The sequence below is a fragment of the Berghia stephanieae genome, chromosome 6, assembly GCF_034508935.2.
Source record: "Berghia stephanieae isolate SIO BIC M18660-M18661 chromosome 6, UCSD_Bste_1.3, whole genome shotgun sequence".
In the NCBI taxonomy this organism is placed as follows: domain Eukaryota; kingdom Metazoa; phylum Mollusca; class Gastropoda; order Nudibranchia; family Aeolidiidae; genus Berghia; species Berghia stephanieae.
The window spans coordinates 1,458,096-1,472,626 of NC_088365.1; the positions used below are offsets into that span (position 1 = coordinate 1,458,096).

At 34.0% G+C, this 14,531-nt stretch overlaps 2 protein-coding genes and 1 long non-coding RNA gene across 3 annotated transcripts in view; 1 reads left to right on the forward strand and 2 right to left on the reverse strand.

The window, feature by feature from the left end:
• Positions 1–14,531, reverse strand: part of LOC144975946 (uncharacterized) — a 551,710-nt gene that overhangs the window by 514,947 nt on the left and 22,232 nt on the right. The window lies entirely within an intron of this gene.
• Positions 1–14,531, forward strand: part of LOC144975947 (uncharacterized) — a 47,276-nt gene that overhangs the window by 22,984 nt on the left and 9,761 nt on the right. The window lies entirely within an intron of this gene.
• The window catches only part of LOC144975945 (monoacylglycerol lipase ABHD6-like), a 45,254-nt gene continuing 40,331 nt past the window's right edge, over positions 9,609–14,531 (reverse strand). Inside the window, exon 10 of the mRNA XM_078920172.1 lies at positions 9,609–13,105. The gene's annotated coding sequence lies outside the window, so the exon portion shown is untranslated. The remainder of the gene's footprint in view (positions 13,106–14,531) is intronic.

Consider the following 14,531-nt stretch of genomic DNA (forward strand, 5'->3'; position numbering starts at 1 on the left):
GTACACCAGTGGGGAGTGAACCTGAGGACTATGGTTTTCGGCGGGTTTCAGTGCGATTCACATAAAAGCAATTACTTTTTTACGAAACCCGGCAATATCCGACAAAGTTATGGGAAGTAGGCAACAGTGGGGAGTGAACCTGAGATTCATGGAAGTGTATACCAGTGGGGAGTAAACCTGGGACTATGGTTTTCGGTGGGTTTCAGCAAGTTTCATATAAAAGCAATTGCCTTTTTACGAAACCCGACGAAAACCTGGCAATATCGGAGAAAGTTATGGGTAGTAGGCAACAGTGGGGCGTGAACCTGAGATTCGGGGAAGTGTACACTAGTGGGGAGTGAACCTGGGACTGGGTTTTGGCGGGTTTTGAAAAAAAAACAAAAGCAATCACTTTTTGTTTACGAAATGCACCAAATCCCAACAAAATGGGGCAAAGTTATGGAAAGTAGGGAAATAATGGGGAGTGAACCTGAGACTAAGGGAAGTGTACACCAGTGGGGAGTGAACCTGAGACTATGGTTTTCGGCGGGTTTCAGTGCGATTCACATAAAAGCAATTACTTTTTTACGAATCCCAGCAATATCCGACAAAGTTATGGGAAGTAGGCAACAGTGGGGAGTGAACCTGAGATTCATGGAAGTGTACACCAGTGGGGAGTGAACCTGAGACTATGGTTTTCGGCAGGTTTCAGCTAGTTTCACATAAAAGCAATTACCTTTATACGAAACCTGGCAATATCCGACAAAGTTATGGGAAGTAAGCAACATTGGGGGTTAACTTGAGATTCATGGAAGTGTACACCAGTAGGGAGTGAACCTGAGACTCTGGTTTTCGGCGGGTTTCAGCGAGTTTCATATAAAAGCAATTACTTTTTTACGAAACCCGACGAAACTGGCAATATCCGACAAACTTATTGAAGTAGGCAACAGTGGGGGTGATCCTGAGATTCAGGGAAGTGTACACTTGTGGGGAGTGAACCTGGGACTCTGGATTTTGTAAAAAAGCAATACCAAGGGGGAGGGGGAATTACTTTTTTACGAAACTCGCCAAAACCCGACAAAGTTATGGGAAGCAGGCAGCAGTGGGGAATGAATCTGGGATTCGGACACCGATGGGGATTGAACCTGGGACTGCGAGAGGCTGATACCAGTGGACAGTGAGCTCAGAATGTACTTTTATTTCGAAACCTACCGAAATTGTCAAAAGTTATGGGAAGTGGGCACCATTGGGCAATGAACCAGGACTCAGGGAAGTGCACACCGGTTGGGAGTGAACCTGGGACTGGGAGAAGAGGATATTAGTGGAAATGAACCTGGGACTATGGAAGATGGATGCCAGTGGGAAATGAAGCCGGACTATGGGAGTTGGGTACCAGACAAGAATGAAGCAATTCCTTTTTTACGAAACCCGCCAAAACCCGTCGAAAAACCATAGTCTCGGGTTTACTCCCCAATAGTGTACAGTTCTCTGAGTCTCGGGTTTACTCCCCCACTGTTGCCTACTTTCTTTCCATAACTTTGTCGGATATTGTCGGGTTTCTTAAAAAAAGTAATTGCTTTTTTTTTTACGAAACCCAGTCCCAGGTTCACTCCCCACTGCTGCCTACTTCCCATAACTTTGTCGGGTTTCGGCGTGTTTCGTAAAAAAAGAAACACCCTAAAAATACCACATGTATTCAGTAAATAGATGTCAATTGTAGTCTAATATTCAGTATCTATTTAAATTATATTATTATTATTATTATTATTATTATTTATTATTATTATTATTATTATTATTATTATTATTATTATTATTATTATTACTATTATTATTATTATTATTATTATTATTATTATATTATTTTATTATTATTATTATTATTATTATTATTATTATTATTATTATTATTATTATTATTATTATTATTATTATTATTATTATTATTATTATTATTATTATTACACGTAAATTTTAATATAATACGGCAATTAATTCACGGAAGTACATCGCTCAATTAAAAATGGCAGAAAGGCTGTTCACATATTTATAATGAATCGGGTTTGTCTAAGATGACAAACAAAAAAAAAAAACAAACAAACAAACAACAACAACAACAACAACAACAACAACAACAACAACAACAACAACAACAACAACAACAACAACAACAACAAATGAGACAAACAGAAAAAAGCAAGATTTTAAAAAGTAATAAACAATAGAAGAGCAAATCAATGAAAAACAACGAGATTATAACACATAAAAGATATTCGTAATAAATCGATAACTGATTAAATTACTCCAACTACTTGATTTTTTAAAAAATAATCATAATCATAATAATGATGATGATGACGATTACAACAACAAAAATAATAATAATAATAATAATAGTATGTAAGTAGAATAATAATAATAATATAATAATAATAATAATAATAATAATAATAATAATAATAATAATAATAATAATAATAATAATAATAATAATAATAATAATAATAATAATAATAACAACAACAATAATAATAATAAAAATAAAAGAACAATAGTATAATATCAACATTAAAGTATATTACAAGCAAATAAAATTATTAAAACAAAAGTTTTAATAGACAGAAGGAATTTTTAAAATATTGGGAAAAAAAAAGTTCTCCCTGCTGGGATTTGAACTCTCGAACCTTAAGCTCAGAGTCAAACAGCTTATATCCACCAACGATGGTGGCACTGAATATTTATTGACATTTAATCATGTCTATTTAGACATTTAAAAATGTATTTGACTGCCACTTTTACTTTGTTATTTTGATCTATGTTAATAGCAGGAATTAAAAAATTACGATCAAAATATTTTTGCAACTTTGAATCGGGCTGTCAGTTACTGCACGTGTTCAATCTGGAAGTCGGTCAGCAGTTTATTTACATTCAACCGAGATTGTCGCACTTTTCACTCTCTCTATAAAAAAAGAGTTCCTTGCGGATACTGAATAGTGGCAAAGCACTATTCAGTATCTGATACTGAATAACCACTTCCTTTAGTTTTTATAATTATGCCCCAATTTAAACAATGAGCAGATACAATTAACCAGTGGATAAGATTGTTCAAAATATCAAGAAACTTGCGTTGTGATAGTTTTTAATTTAATTCGATATAAGATCAATTTCAAATAGTAAACATTGAAATGGTCACTTTCTTCTTTTTTGGAATCGATATTAGACTAAGTGGCCCTTTTCCAGCAGACGACAAAATGCGTTCTTTCAAGTTTGCGGCATAGAGAAACAAGACTAAGAGGTTTAATTCCATGGAAAAAGCAAGTAAAATTAAGTGCGGTAAACGTTAATGTGTATCCTAAATTGATGAGTTACACGTTCAACGTCAAGCACTTATGATCGTGATAGGAAACATGACTGGGTTCATGTATTTCTCTTGCTCATCTACTGGACGGCTGCTACACTCGTATGCTGCGGATGGCCCTCAATGTAAGCTGGAAAGACCACATAACAAATGAAGAGCTCTACAGTGACCTCCCCCCAGTGACTTCGAAGATACAAAAGAGAAGACTGAGACTTGCGGTACACTGCTGGAGACACAAGAAGGAGATTGCAAGCAGTCTTGTGCTATGGGAACCACCTGAGAGAACCAGAAGCAGAGGCAGGCAGAAGAAAACATACATTGACTGTCTGCTAGATGACACAGGAATGGAAAATATCCGGGAGCTGCGTACACTTAGGAAGGACAGGACAGAATGGCGAAGACTTGTGGCTCATGTTGGCGGCCCAAGGGACGGCCTAATTATCTACCGCTGACTAGAAGACAATATGGGGGTCTGATACCTTTGATAAATCAGGCACCTCAAAAACTAAGGGCCAGTTTTGAACCTCGAATGAATTTAAGATTTTTACTAATTACTTATCAGCCCGCTTACCACTGATTGGGCAATTGGGTTTCCTTGGTATGGCAGCAGCCTCTTATGGTTTTCACACTACTATGTTATGACGATCGACCCAATCAGCAAAGTCTGGTCCGCATTCGTGCACCGTCGCAAACCCGCCGGGTAGCATCGTCACAACACACCGTTCGACTAGATGCTCTGCCGTCTCAGGTTCTTGCCCACAGCGGGTACATGTTGGACAGGTAGAAAGACCCCACCGATGAAGCGCACTTGCCGTGAGGCAGCTCCTCGATTGAACCCGATTCGCAGTCACCCAGTGTCTCCTCTTACTGGTATCAAAGCCTGGCAACTTCTCACAAGCTTAGAGGAGGTTACGTCCCCAACGAGGGATTGAATTCGTCCAAACTGACTTCCATCTCGTATGTGCAGGTCTGTGCGTAGTATGGTATGGCGGAAAGTACTTTCCAAGAGCCTAGCACCCAAACCAAATTGAAGCAGCAAAACTACACGAATCAGGATACTCACTGGATTCTATAACGCCAAATTTCAGCAAAATTTGGAATACGACAAGCTGGGGGTTGGTTGTGAATTTATTGGTTTCTACACCTGAGTAGTAGTAGTAGTAGTAGTAGTAGTAGTAGTAGTAGTAGTAGTAGTAGTAGTAGTAGTAGTAGTAGTAGTAGTAGTAGTATCAGCATCCTACTTATTATTATTATTATTATTATTATTATTATTATTATTATTATTATTATTATTATTATTATTATTATTATTATTATTATCGTTATTCATCGTAAACCCAGTGCGTTACCGCTCTTGAATTTTTAGGTACCTCTTTCCGAGCAGCTGGTTTTTATTGGTCGTGGACGGCCTTGAAGGGCAAAGACCGGTCAATTCGGTCAAGGAAACCGTCTGACATTTACGTTTGACCTACTACAGAATACACATAATATACCTAGGGGACTTATGTATAAAAATATATGCGCACATAATGAAGGCTATTTTCCTGATTCTATGAAGTGCTTAACACTACTATCACTGTGTATCTCAATACAGGGTTATACAAGAAAAGTATGTGAATGAACAGCTATAAATGCAGCGTAAATCGTGAAAATGCTTTAAATTAGAAATTATTTGTATTTATAACTTAATGAATATGTAATTTTCGGAATGGGTTCTACTACTACTACTACTACTACTACTACTACTACTACTACTACTACTACTACTACTACTACTACTACTACTACTACTACTATTATTATTACTGCTACTGCTACCACTACTGCTACTACTACTACTACCACCACCACCACTACTACTACTACTACTACTACTACTAGTCCTACTACTACTACTACTACTACTACTACTACTACTACTACTACTACTACTACTACTACTACTACTACTACTACTACTACTACTACTACTACTACTACTACTACTACTACTACTACAAAGAAGGAACTGCACAAAAGAAGAAAAGAATGGCGTCCAAATTTAACAATCATGAATTGGAAATGGAATAAAAGCGACTCTGGGAGTTGAAGTTATGGAGATGGAATAAAGTGGCACAAGGTTTGTTCAAGATTTTGGCTCCATTATTCCATCTCCAAAACTGATTTTAAAAATTTTAAATTAATGTTGTTTTTAGTTTAAATCACAATGTTACAAAATAATGTACTAGAGTGTTGTGATATTAAGGTCCTCACAAACTCGCATCAAAATCGGACTTTAAATAAATAACTTTGGTCCAAAACTTTAAACTACTTTTTCTCAAAACAAGAATAACTGGAGATGGAATAAAGCAGTTTTGAGGCGACAAGTAGTAGTAGTAGTAGTAGTAGTAGTAGTAGTAGTAGTAAAAGTAGTAGTAGTAGTAGTAGTAGTAGTAGTAGTAGTAGTAGTAGTAGTAGTAGTAGTAGTAGTAGTAGTAGTAGTAGTAGTAGTAGTAGTAGTAGTAGTAGTAGTAGTAGTAGTAGTAGTAGTAGTAGTAGTAGTAGTAGTGGTAGTAGTTTGTTTTGTTTTGTTTTGTTTTTAAGGGTTTTACTTGCAACACATTTAGGTTATATCATCGCCAGTAAAAGGGAAGAAAATGAGATAGTAAATAGTCCTAGAATTATAATTAAAGCACACAAGAAAAAGTAAGACATAAGGGAACTGGGAACAAATAGGGATCAGATGTAGATTCCAAGAGCATATCGCCAATGTACTTAGTTTGAGGTCACCTATAAGTCTCATCCTGACACAAGCACAAATCCAACAAAGAGGAATACACCTAAATGCTTACATTATACATTCAGTAGTAGTAGCAGTAGTAGTAGTAGTAGTAGTAGTAGTAGTAGTAGTAGTAGTAGTAGTAGTAGTAGTAGTAGTAGTTGTTGTTGTTGTTGTTGTAGCAGTAGTAGTAGTAGTAGTGATAGTAGTAGTATTAGTAGCAGCAGCAGCAGCAGCAGCAGCAGTAGTAGTAGTAGTAGTAGTAGTAGTAGTAGTAGTAGTAGTAGTAGTAGTAGTAGTGGTAGCAGCAGCAGTAGCAACAGCAGTAGTAGTTGTTTTTATAGTTGTTGTGGTAGACCGATGTAAATTGCCTCACATCGTTGACCTACTTTTTTGTGTGGAGTCCTTGCTCTCGATATTACAAAACCCAAGGTCTTGACCTGAGAGGGTCTATGTGAGTGTGAGGCTAAGGTCACACAGCCACAGGACTTTTGTCCGTCGAAGCTTTTGTTGGAGTCGAGATGAACTAGACGGGTTGTCTCTAATGATTATACTGCCGTACTCTGGATAAACCCATATTTTGGAATTTGGCCAGAAAACTCGTCCTTCAAATTTCGATCGATTTAAATGACGCTCATCGTGGCAAAAAAAAAAAACCCTCTCAAACCTGGGACTTCGCGAAATCCCAGGTTTGAGAGATTTTTTTATTGCCACGATGAGTGTCATTTAAATCGATCGATATTTGAAGGACGAGTTTTCTGGCCAAATTTTTCCAGACTACGACAGTGTAACGGCGCTAGCAATACTTTAGGCCTTCTCAGCGATACAGGGGAAAAAAAACAACAGAAGAGTAGGAAAAATGATGTAGGGTTAGTCAAATGACTTCTGATATTGAACGTGTGCGTGCGCATTTTTTTTTTGTTTTTGTTTTTTTTTTTTTTTTAAGGGTTTTACGGCGCTTGCAACACATTAAGGTTATATCAGCGCCAGTAAAAAGGAAGAAAATGGGATAGTAAAATGTTATAGAATTACAATTAAAGCACCCAAGAAAAAGTAAGACATAGGGGAACTAGGAACAAATAGGGATCAGATGTAGATTCCAAGAGTATACCACCAATGTACTTAGTTTGAGATCACCTATAAGTCTCATCCGGACACAAGCACAAAATCCAACAAAGAGGAACGCACTCAAATGCTTATATTATACATTGAAAATAACAAATATAATAATACATAACAGAGAGATGATTTACAAGGAAAAAAACATAATCTCCCAAAACAATAACTATGCATTTGACTGTTTCCCTCCGAGCTAGGACTCCGGCCAGGGCCAGGACAAAACCAAGTAATCTCATTCCAAGACAAAGACTCTCCCAAAACAATAACTATGCATTTGACTGTTTCCCTCCGAGCTAGGACTCCGGCCAGGGCCAGGACACAACCAAGTAATCTCATTCCAAGACAAAGAAAGCATGTTGGAAAACAGTTATAAGGGGATAGAAGACACAGTATGTACCCCCCTTCCCACTATGGGAGGTCAGGAACCCACCCGGCGCATTTTCATCAGCCTTCAAAAAGTAAATAATTACTTTAATAAATAAATGAATAAATACATAAATAAATAAAATAATAAACAATCAAAAACACAAATAAATAAACTAATGAATAAATAAAATATTTTTTTAATCTAACAAATAAATAAATAAATAAAAGACGCAAGATGCATATTCAGACAGGGAGTAGAAGTAAATCTAAGAGAATAACTGGTGCAGTGACGGGGGGCAGGGTTGTAATTATGCCCCAATGCATAACCCGGAATACACTGGAATATGATGATTCTTGCTCTTGGAATTTCGAGCGAATTCCCACAAATCATAAAGGATGGTTAAAAAACAACAACAAAAACAAAACAAAACAAAACAAAACAAACAAAAAAACAACACAAACCCCAGTCTTTCTTAACTGGGAACGGAACCTCAGACCTCCTGATTACTGTTAAGATGTGCTGTAAACATTTTATTTTTATAGTTTACCCGAGAGAGAGAGAGAGAGAGAGAGAGAGAGAGAGAGAGAGAGAGAGAGAGAGAGAGAGAGAGAGAGAGAGAGAGAGAGAGAGAGGGAGAGAGAGAGAGGGGGGGGGGGGAGATAGAGAAAGTTGTTTATTTTTAACAACACATTAAGGACATATCAGCGCAAGTAAAACAGGAAGAAAATGACACAGTAAAACGTTATGGAATTACAAGTAAATAGGAAGACAAAGGGGAATTAGTTCAAATAGAGAACAGATGCAAATTCCAAGAGAACACTATCAATGTACTTAGTTTGAGATCACCTAAATGTCTCATCCTGACACAAGCACAGGTCTCCACTAAGAGGAACACACTCAAATGTTTACAAATCATATATATGTAAAGCAAAAATAATACAGTGCATAACAGAGAGATAATTTACAAGTCAAAAAATATCAACTCACAAAACTATACCTTTGACTCAGTCCTTCCCAGGACAAAACCCAAGTGGTCTCGCCAAGACAAAGACAGAAAGCATATATAGTTCATATTTAAAAGGAGGAAGTTCCCCCTTTGACTCTAAAATCACGGATTTCCGCGGATCCGAGGAAAACCATCAGCTCTGCTGGAAGTCCCAAGTGATTTTGAATTCCCTGCCCATATGAAATCTCCTATCAAAGCTGACACAAAAGGTTTGTTTTTGTTTTTAAGGGTTTCACAGCGCTTGCAACACATTTAGGTCATATCAGCGCCAGTAAAAAGGAAGAAAATAGGATAGTGAAAAGATTCTAGATGTACAATAAAAAGAACTTGAGGAAAAAAGTAAGGCAAAAGGGACTGGTTCAAATAGGGAACAGATGTAGATTCCAAGAGCACACCATCTATGTACTTAGTTGTTTGTTGTTTGTTTTAAGGTTTTACGGCCTTGCAACACATTAAGGTCATATCAGCGCCAGTAAAAAGGAAAAAAATGGATAGTAAAAGTTCTAGAATTACAATTAAAGCACCCAAGAAAAGTAAGACATAGGGGAACTGGAACAAATAGGGATCAATGTAGATTCCAAGAGCATACCACCAATGCACTTAGTTTGAGATCACCTATAAGTCTCATCCAGACACAAGCACAAAATCCAACAAAGAGGAATACACTCAAATGCTGCATACACATTAAAATAACATGTATAATAACACATAACAGAGAGATGATTTACAAGGAAAAAAATATCATCTCCCAAAACAATAACTAGCATTTGACTGTTTCCCTCCAGTCAAGGACTCCGCCAGGTCGGACAAACGAGCAATCTACACCAGACAAGACAGAAGCAAGTTGGAAAACAGATATACGGGGATAGAAGACACGGTAGTACCTCCTGCCCACTGTGGAGGTAGGGAACCCCACCCAGATGTACTTAGTTTGAGATCACCTAAACGTCTCACACATGCACCAGTACTAAGAGGACTACACTCAAACGCTTTGACACAAAAGGAAAACACAAAGACAATATTTATGTTATAGATTAATCAGATGTCTTTGTACACACTTTATTCAATCTTTCAATCATGGGTTAAAAAAAAACCAAAACAACATATGTAGAATGCAATTCACAAATCAATAAGTAAGTCCAGAGGAAATGCGTATGACATGGACCATGCCAAGCGGTTGATATTTAACTGAGGTCAAACTTGTCAGATTGTTATGTTATATTTACCCCTTTACATGGTTGATCAGAAAAGCCTTACGGTAGTAGTCAGTATATTTCATGTCAGAATGCAGGCAAGGTGATATTATTATTATCTTCATTCTCTATCCAAATTGAATGATTCTCAAACGGCATATTTTGCCTGTTTAATTCTGACTTATAATTCTGATTTATAGTGGTTTAATTAGAAAAAGAAATCTGCCAAAATTAACGGATCAAATTATTATTTCGGATACTTCATACTTCGGACTGGCAACTTCTATACATTTAAGACGTTAAAGTGAGAACAATGATACTTATTGAAAAATACGTCTACTAAACACCGAGACATGTAATTTATGTTTTGGTTCTTTAGAATTGAGTAATTTTTCCTACATATTATTCCATTTCAACACCCCGTAATAACACCAAACGATAAAAAGGATTGTTATACGCATTTCCTCCATTTTAATCGCCATTTATTTATCATAATCATAATATCAATCGATAATTATATCTGACTCTGAGGTGAAGAGTAAACAGTTTCATAAAGAATATACAATATTCCACTCTGGAGGAATATTCATCAAATGCAGCATGATAATCAATAGAAAATATTTAGTTAAAAACTGGAATCGATGTATCCTCCATGTATTTGATCTTCATTCAATTTCCAAATCTTGGAAATTGTGTAGATTTAATCTGGACCAAAACTGTTCGTTCGGGATATGGAAGGATCAATTTCGCCTATCCGTCATGCAAACAACTTGGCTTACACAATATAATTTCTGCTCCTCAAGAATAACACTTTCTTATTTATATAACTGTCTCTCTGTTGTTTAATGAATCTAATAAATAAATAATGATGTGAAATTGATTGTAAGCTTCAATCTAATTACAAGAACAGATCAAATGAACGTTTTGGGTTTCCCCTTTATCAACAAAACAGGATGAATGAAACACCACATATGAATGAAATAATGTGGTGTTTTATTCATCCTGCTTTGTTGATAAAGGGGAAACCCGAAACGTTCATTTGATCTGCTCTTGTAATTAAATTGAAGCTTACAATCAATTTCACATTATTATTGATTTCTTCGAGCTTCGAGCAGCAACATTTACATTAATGAATCTAATATGAAAATGGAAATGTGATGAATCGTCTCAAAACCATATTAAGATAGTGGTAATCAGATGCCGAAAAATAAATCAAATTTTAAAGAGATCAGAACAAAAAAAAGTTGTTGTTTTTTTACACTTTAAGAAACATGGGCCATATTTTATATAATATTTGACTATCAGTTCAATTAGAGGCATCTTAATCACCCAGACCGTAATACAGTTTTATTTTTTTGTTTGTTTGTTGCTTTAGGTCTCTTCCAACACAATTGAGGTTATATGAGAGACCGCTGAAACAAAAAAACAAGCAATCTAACAAAAATAGTACAAATGTCAATCAAAATCATAACCTAAAGATATAAGCTAAATTATAAATATCCAAGAACAAACAGGCAGAGGATTTACAGGAAAAAAAATATCCCCTGTCAAAATTACAATCACAAACCAAAGAAGCAGGATAGGCTAGTAAAGAGAAAAAGAAACATCACTATCGGATCGTACACCCATGCGAACATCATAGGTATACGATTCAAGGGTGATGCTCCCATCCAACCACCCGCATACAGTTTTAAAATGAAAGGTCACAAAAGTGAAAATGAATATAGAAATTGGCACACATAACACATATGAAATATTATTTGAATAGTGTCTCACTTTAAAGAGCCTTACACTATTTTTTTTTGCATTGATAGTGAATAACATGAAGGAGGCACAAATATAAAAGTAAAAGGTTATTGGTAAGAAAATCTGTACAAAATCAAATGCTGTACAGATTTTTTTCTTTTTGTTCAATTTCTAAACGGCATTGTGTCCTGCAAAAAGCTTTGTATAACGGGAAACTGTATTGAACACTTAATGCTATTCAATCTTATTCAAGTTCGGATTTTGGTACGTCATTCAGGCAATTTTGAGGTCATTTAATGTTAAATTTATCAACTGTGGCTGCAATAAACAATATCAAACCTCCATTTTACATAAGACTCCTTCATATGATCATTTTATCATTGGCTGTAATAATCAAAAACTTTATCACAGCTTGCCTTAATTACAAATATCAATCATAAATAAATAAAACAAATCTAAATGGTGTGTCTAACCTTTATAACCTTTTTCAAAAATCTAAATGGTGTGTCTAACCTTTATAACCTTTTTTATAAATCTAAATGGTGTGTCTAACCTTTATAACCCTTTTTTATAAATCTAAATGGTGTGTCTAACCTTTATAACCATTTTTTATAAATCTAAATGGTGTGTCTAACCTTTATAACCTTTTTTATAAATCTAAATGGTGTGTCTAACCTTAATAACCTTTTTTAAAAATCTAAATGGTGTGTCTAACCTTTATAACCATTTTTTATAAATCTAAATGGTGTGTCTAACCTTTATAACCATTTTTTATAAATCTAAATGGTGTGTCTAACCTTTATAACCATTTTTTATAAATCTAAATGGTGTATCTAACCTTTATAACCATTTTTTATAAATCTAAATGGTGTGTCTAACCTTTATAACCATTTTTTATAAATCTAAATGGTGTGTCTAACCTTTATAACCATTTTTTATAAATCTAAATGGTGTGTCTAACCTTTATAACCATTTTTTATAAATCTAAATGGTGTGTCTAACCTTTATAACCATTTTTTATAAATCTAAATGGTGTGTCTAACCTTTATAACCATTTTTTATAAATCTAAATGGTGTGTCTAACCTTTATAACCTTTTTCAAAAATCTAAATGGTGTGTCTAACCTTTATAACCATTTTTTATAAATCTAAATGGTGTGTCTAACCATTATAACCATTTTTTTAAATCTAAATGGTGTGTCTAACCTTTATATAACCATTTTTTATAAATCTAAATGGTGTGTCTAACCTTTATAACCATTTTTTATAAATCTAAATGGTGTGTCTAACCTTTATAACCATTTTTTATAAATCTAAATGGTGTGTCTAACCTTTATAAACCATTTTTTATAAATCTAAATGGTGTGTCTAACCTTTATAACCATTTTTTATAAAATCTAAATGGTGTGTCTAACCTTTATAACCATTTTTTATAAATCTAAATGGTGTGTCTAACCTTTATAACCCTTTTTTATAAATCTAAATGGTGTGTCTAACCTTTATAAACCATTTTTTATAAATCTAAATGGTGTGTCTAACCTTTATAACCATTTTTTATAAATCTAAATGGTGTGTCTAACCTTTATAACCATTTTTTATAAATCTAAATGGTGTGTCTAACCTTTATAACCATTTTTTATAAATCTAAATGGTGGTGTCTAACCTTTATAACCTTTTTCAAAATCTAAATGGTGTGTCTAACCTTTATAACCATTTTTTATAAATCTAAATGGTGTGTCTAACCTTTATAACCATTTTTTATAAATCTAAATGGTGTGTCTAACCTTTATAACCTTTTTCAAAAATCTAAATGGTGTGTCTAACCTTTATAACCATTTTTTATAAAATCTAAATGGTGTGTCTAACCTTTATAACCATTTTTATAAATCTAAATGGTGTGTCTAACCTTTATAACCATTTTTTATAAATCTAAATGGTGTGTCTAACCTTTATAACCATTTTTTATAAATCTAAATGGTGTGTCTAACCTTTATAACCATTTTTTATAAATCTAAATGGTGTGTCTAACCTTTATAACCATTTTTTATAAATCTAAATGGTGTGTCTAACCTTTAAAACCATTTTTATAAATCTAAATGGTGTGTCTAACCTTTATAACCTTTTTTATAAATCTAAATGGTGTGTCTAACCTTTATAACCTTTTTTAAAAATCTAAATGGTGTGTCTAACCTTTAACCATTTTTATAAATCTAAATGGTGTGTCTAACCTTTATAACCATTTTTTATAAATCTAAATGGTGTGTCTAACCTTTATAACCATTTTTTATAAATCTAAATGGTGTGTCTAACCTTTATAACCATTTTTTATAATCTAAATGGTGTGTCTAACCTTTATAACCTTTTTCAAAAATCTAAATGGTGTGTCTAACCTTATAACCATTTTTTATAAATCTAAATGGTGTGTCTAACCTTTATAACCATTTTTTATAAATCTAAATGGTGTGTCTAACCTTTATAACCATTTTTTATAAATCTAAATGGTGTGTCTAACCTTTATAACCATTTTTATAAATCTAAATGGTGTGTCTAACCTTATAACCATTTTTATAAATCTAAATGGTGTTGTCTAACCTTTATAACCTTTTTTATAAATCTAAATGGTGTGTCTAACCTTTATAACCTTTTTTAAAAATCTAAATGGTGTGTCTAACTTTATAACCATTTTTTATAAATCTAAATGGTGTGTCTAACCTTTATAACCATTTTTATAAATCTAAATGGTGTGTTCTAACCTTTATAACCATTTTTTATAAATCTAAATGGTGTGTCTAACCTTTATAACCATTTTTTATAAATCTAAATGGTGTGTCTAACCTTTATAACCATTTTTTATAAATCTAAATGGTGTGTCTAACCTTTATAACCATTTTTTATAAATCTAAATGGTGTGTCTAACCTTATAACCATTTTTATAAATCTAATGGTGTGTCTAACCTTTATAACCATTTTTTATAAATCTAAATGGTGTGTCTAACCTTTATAACC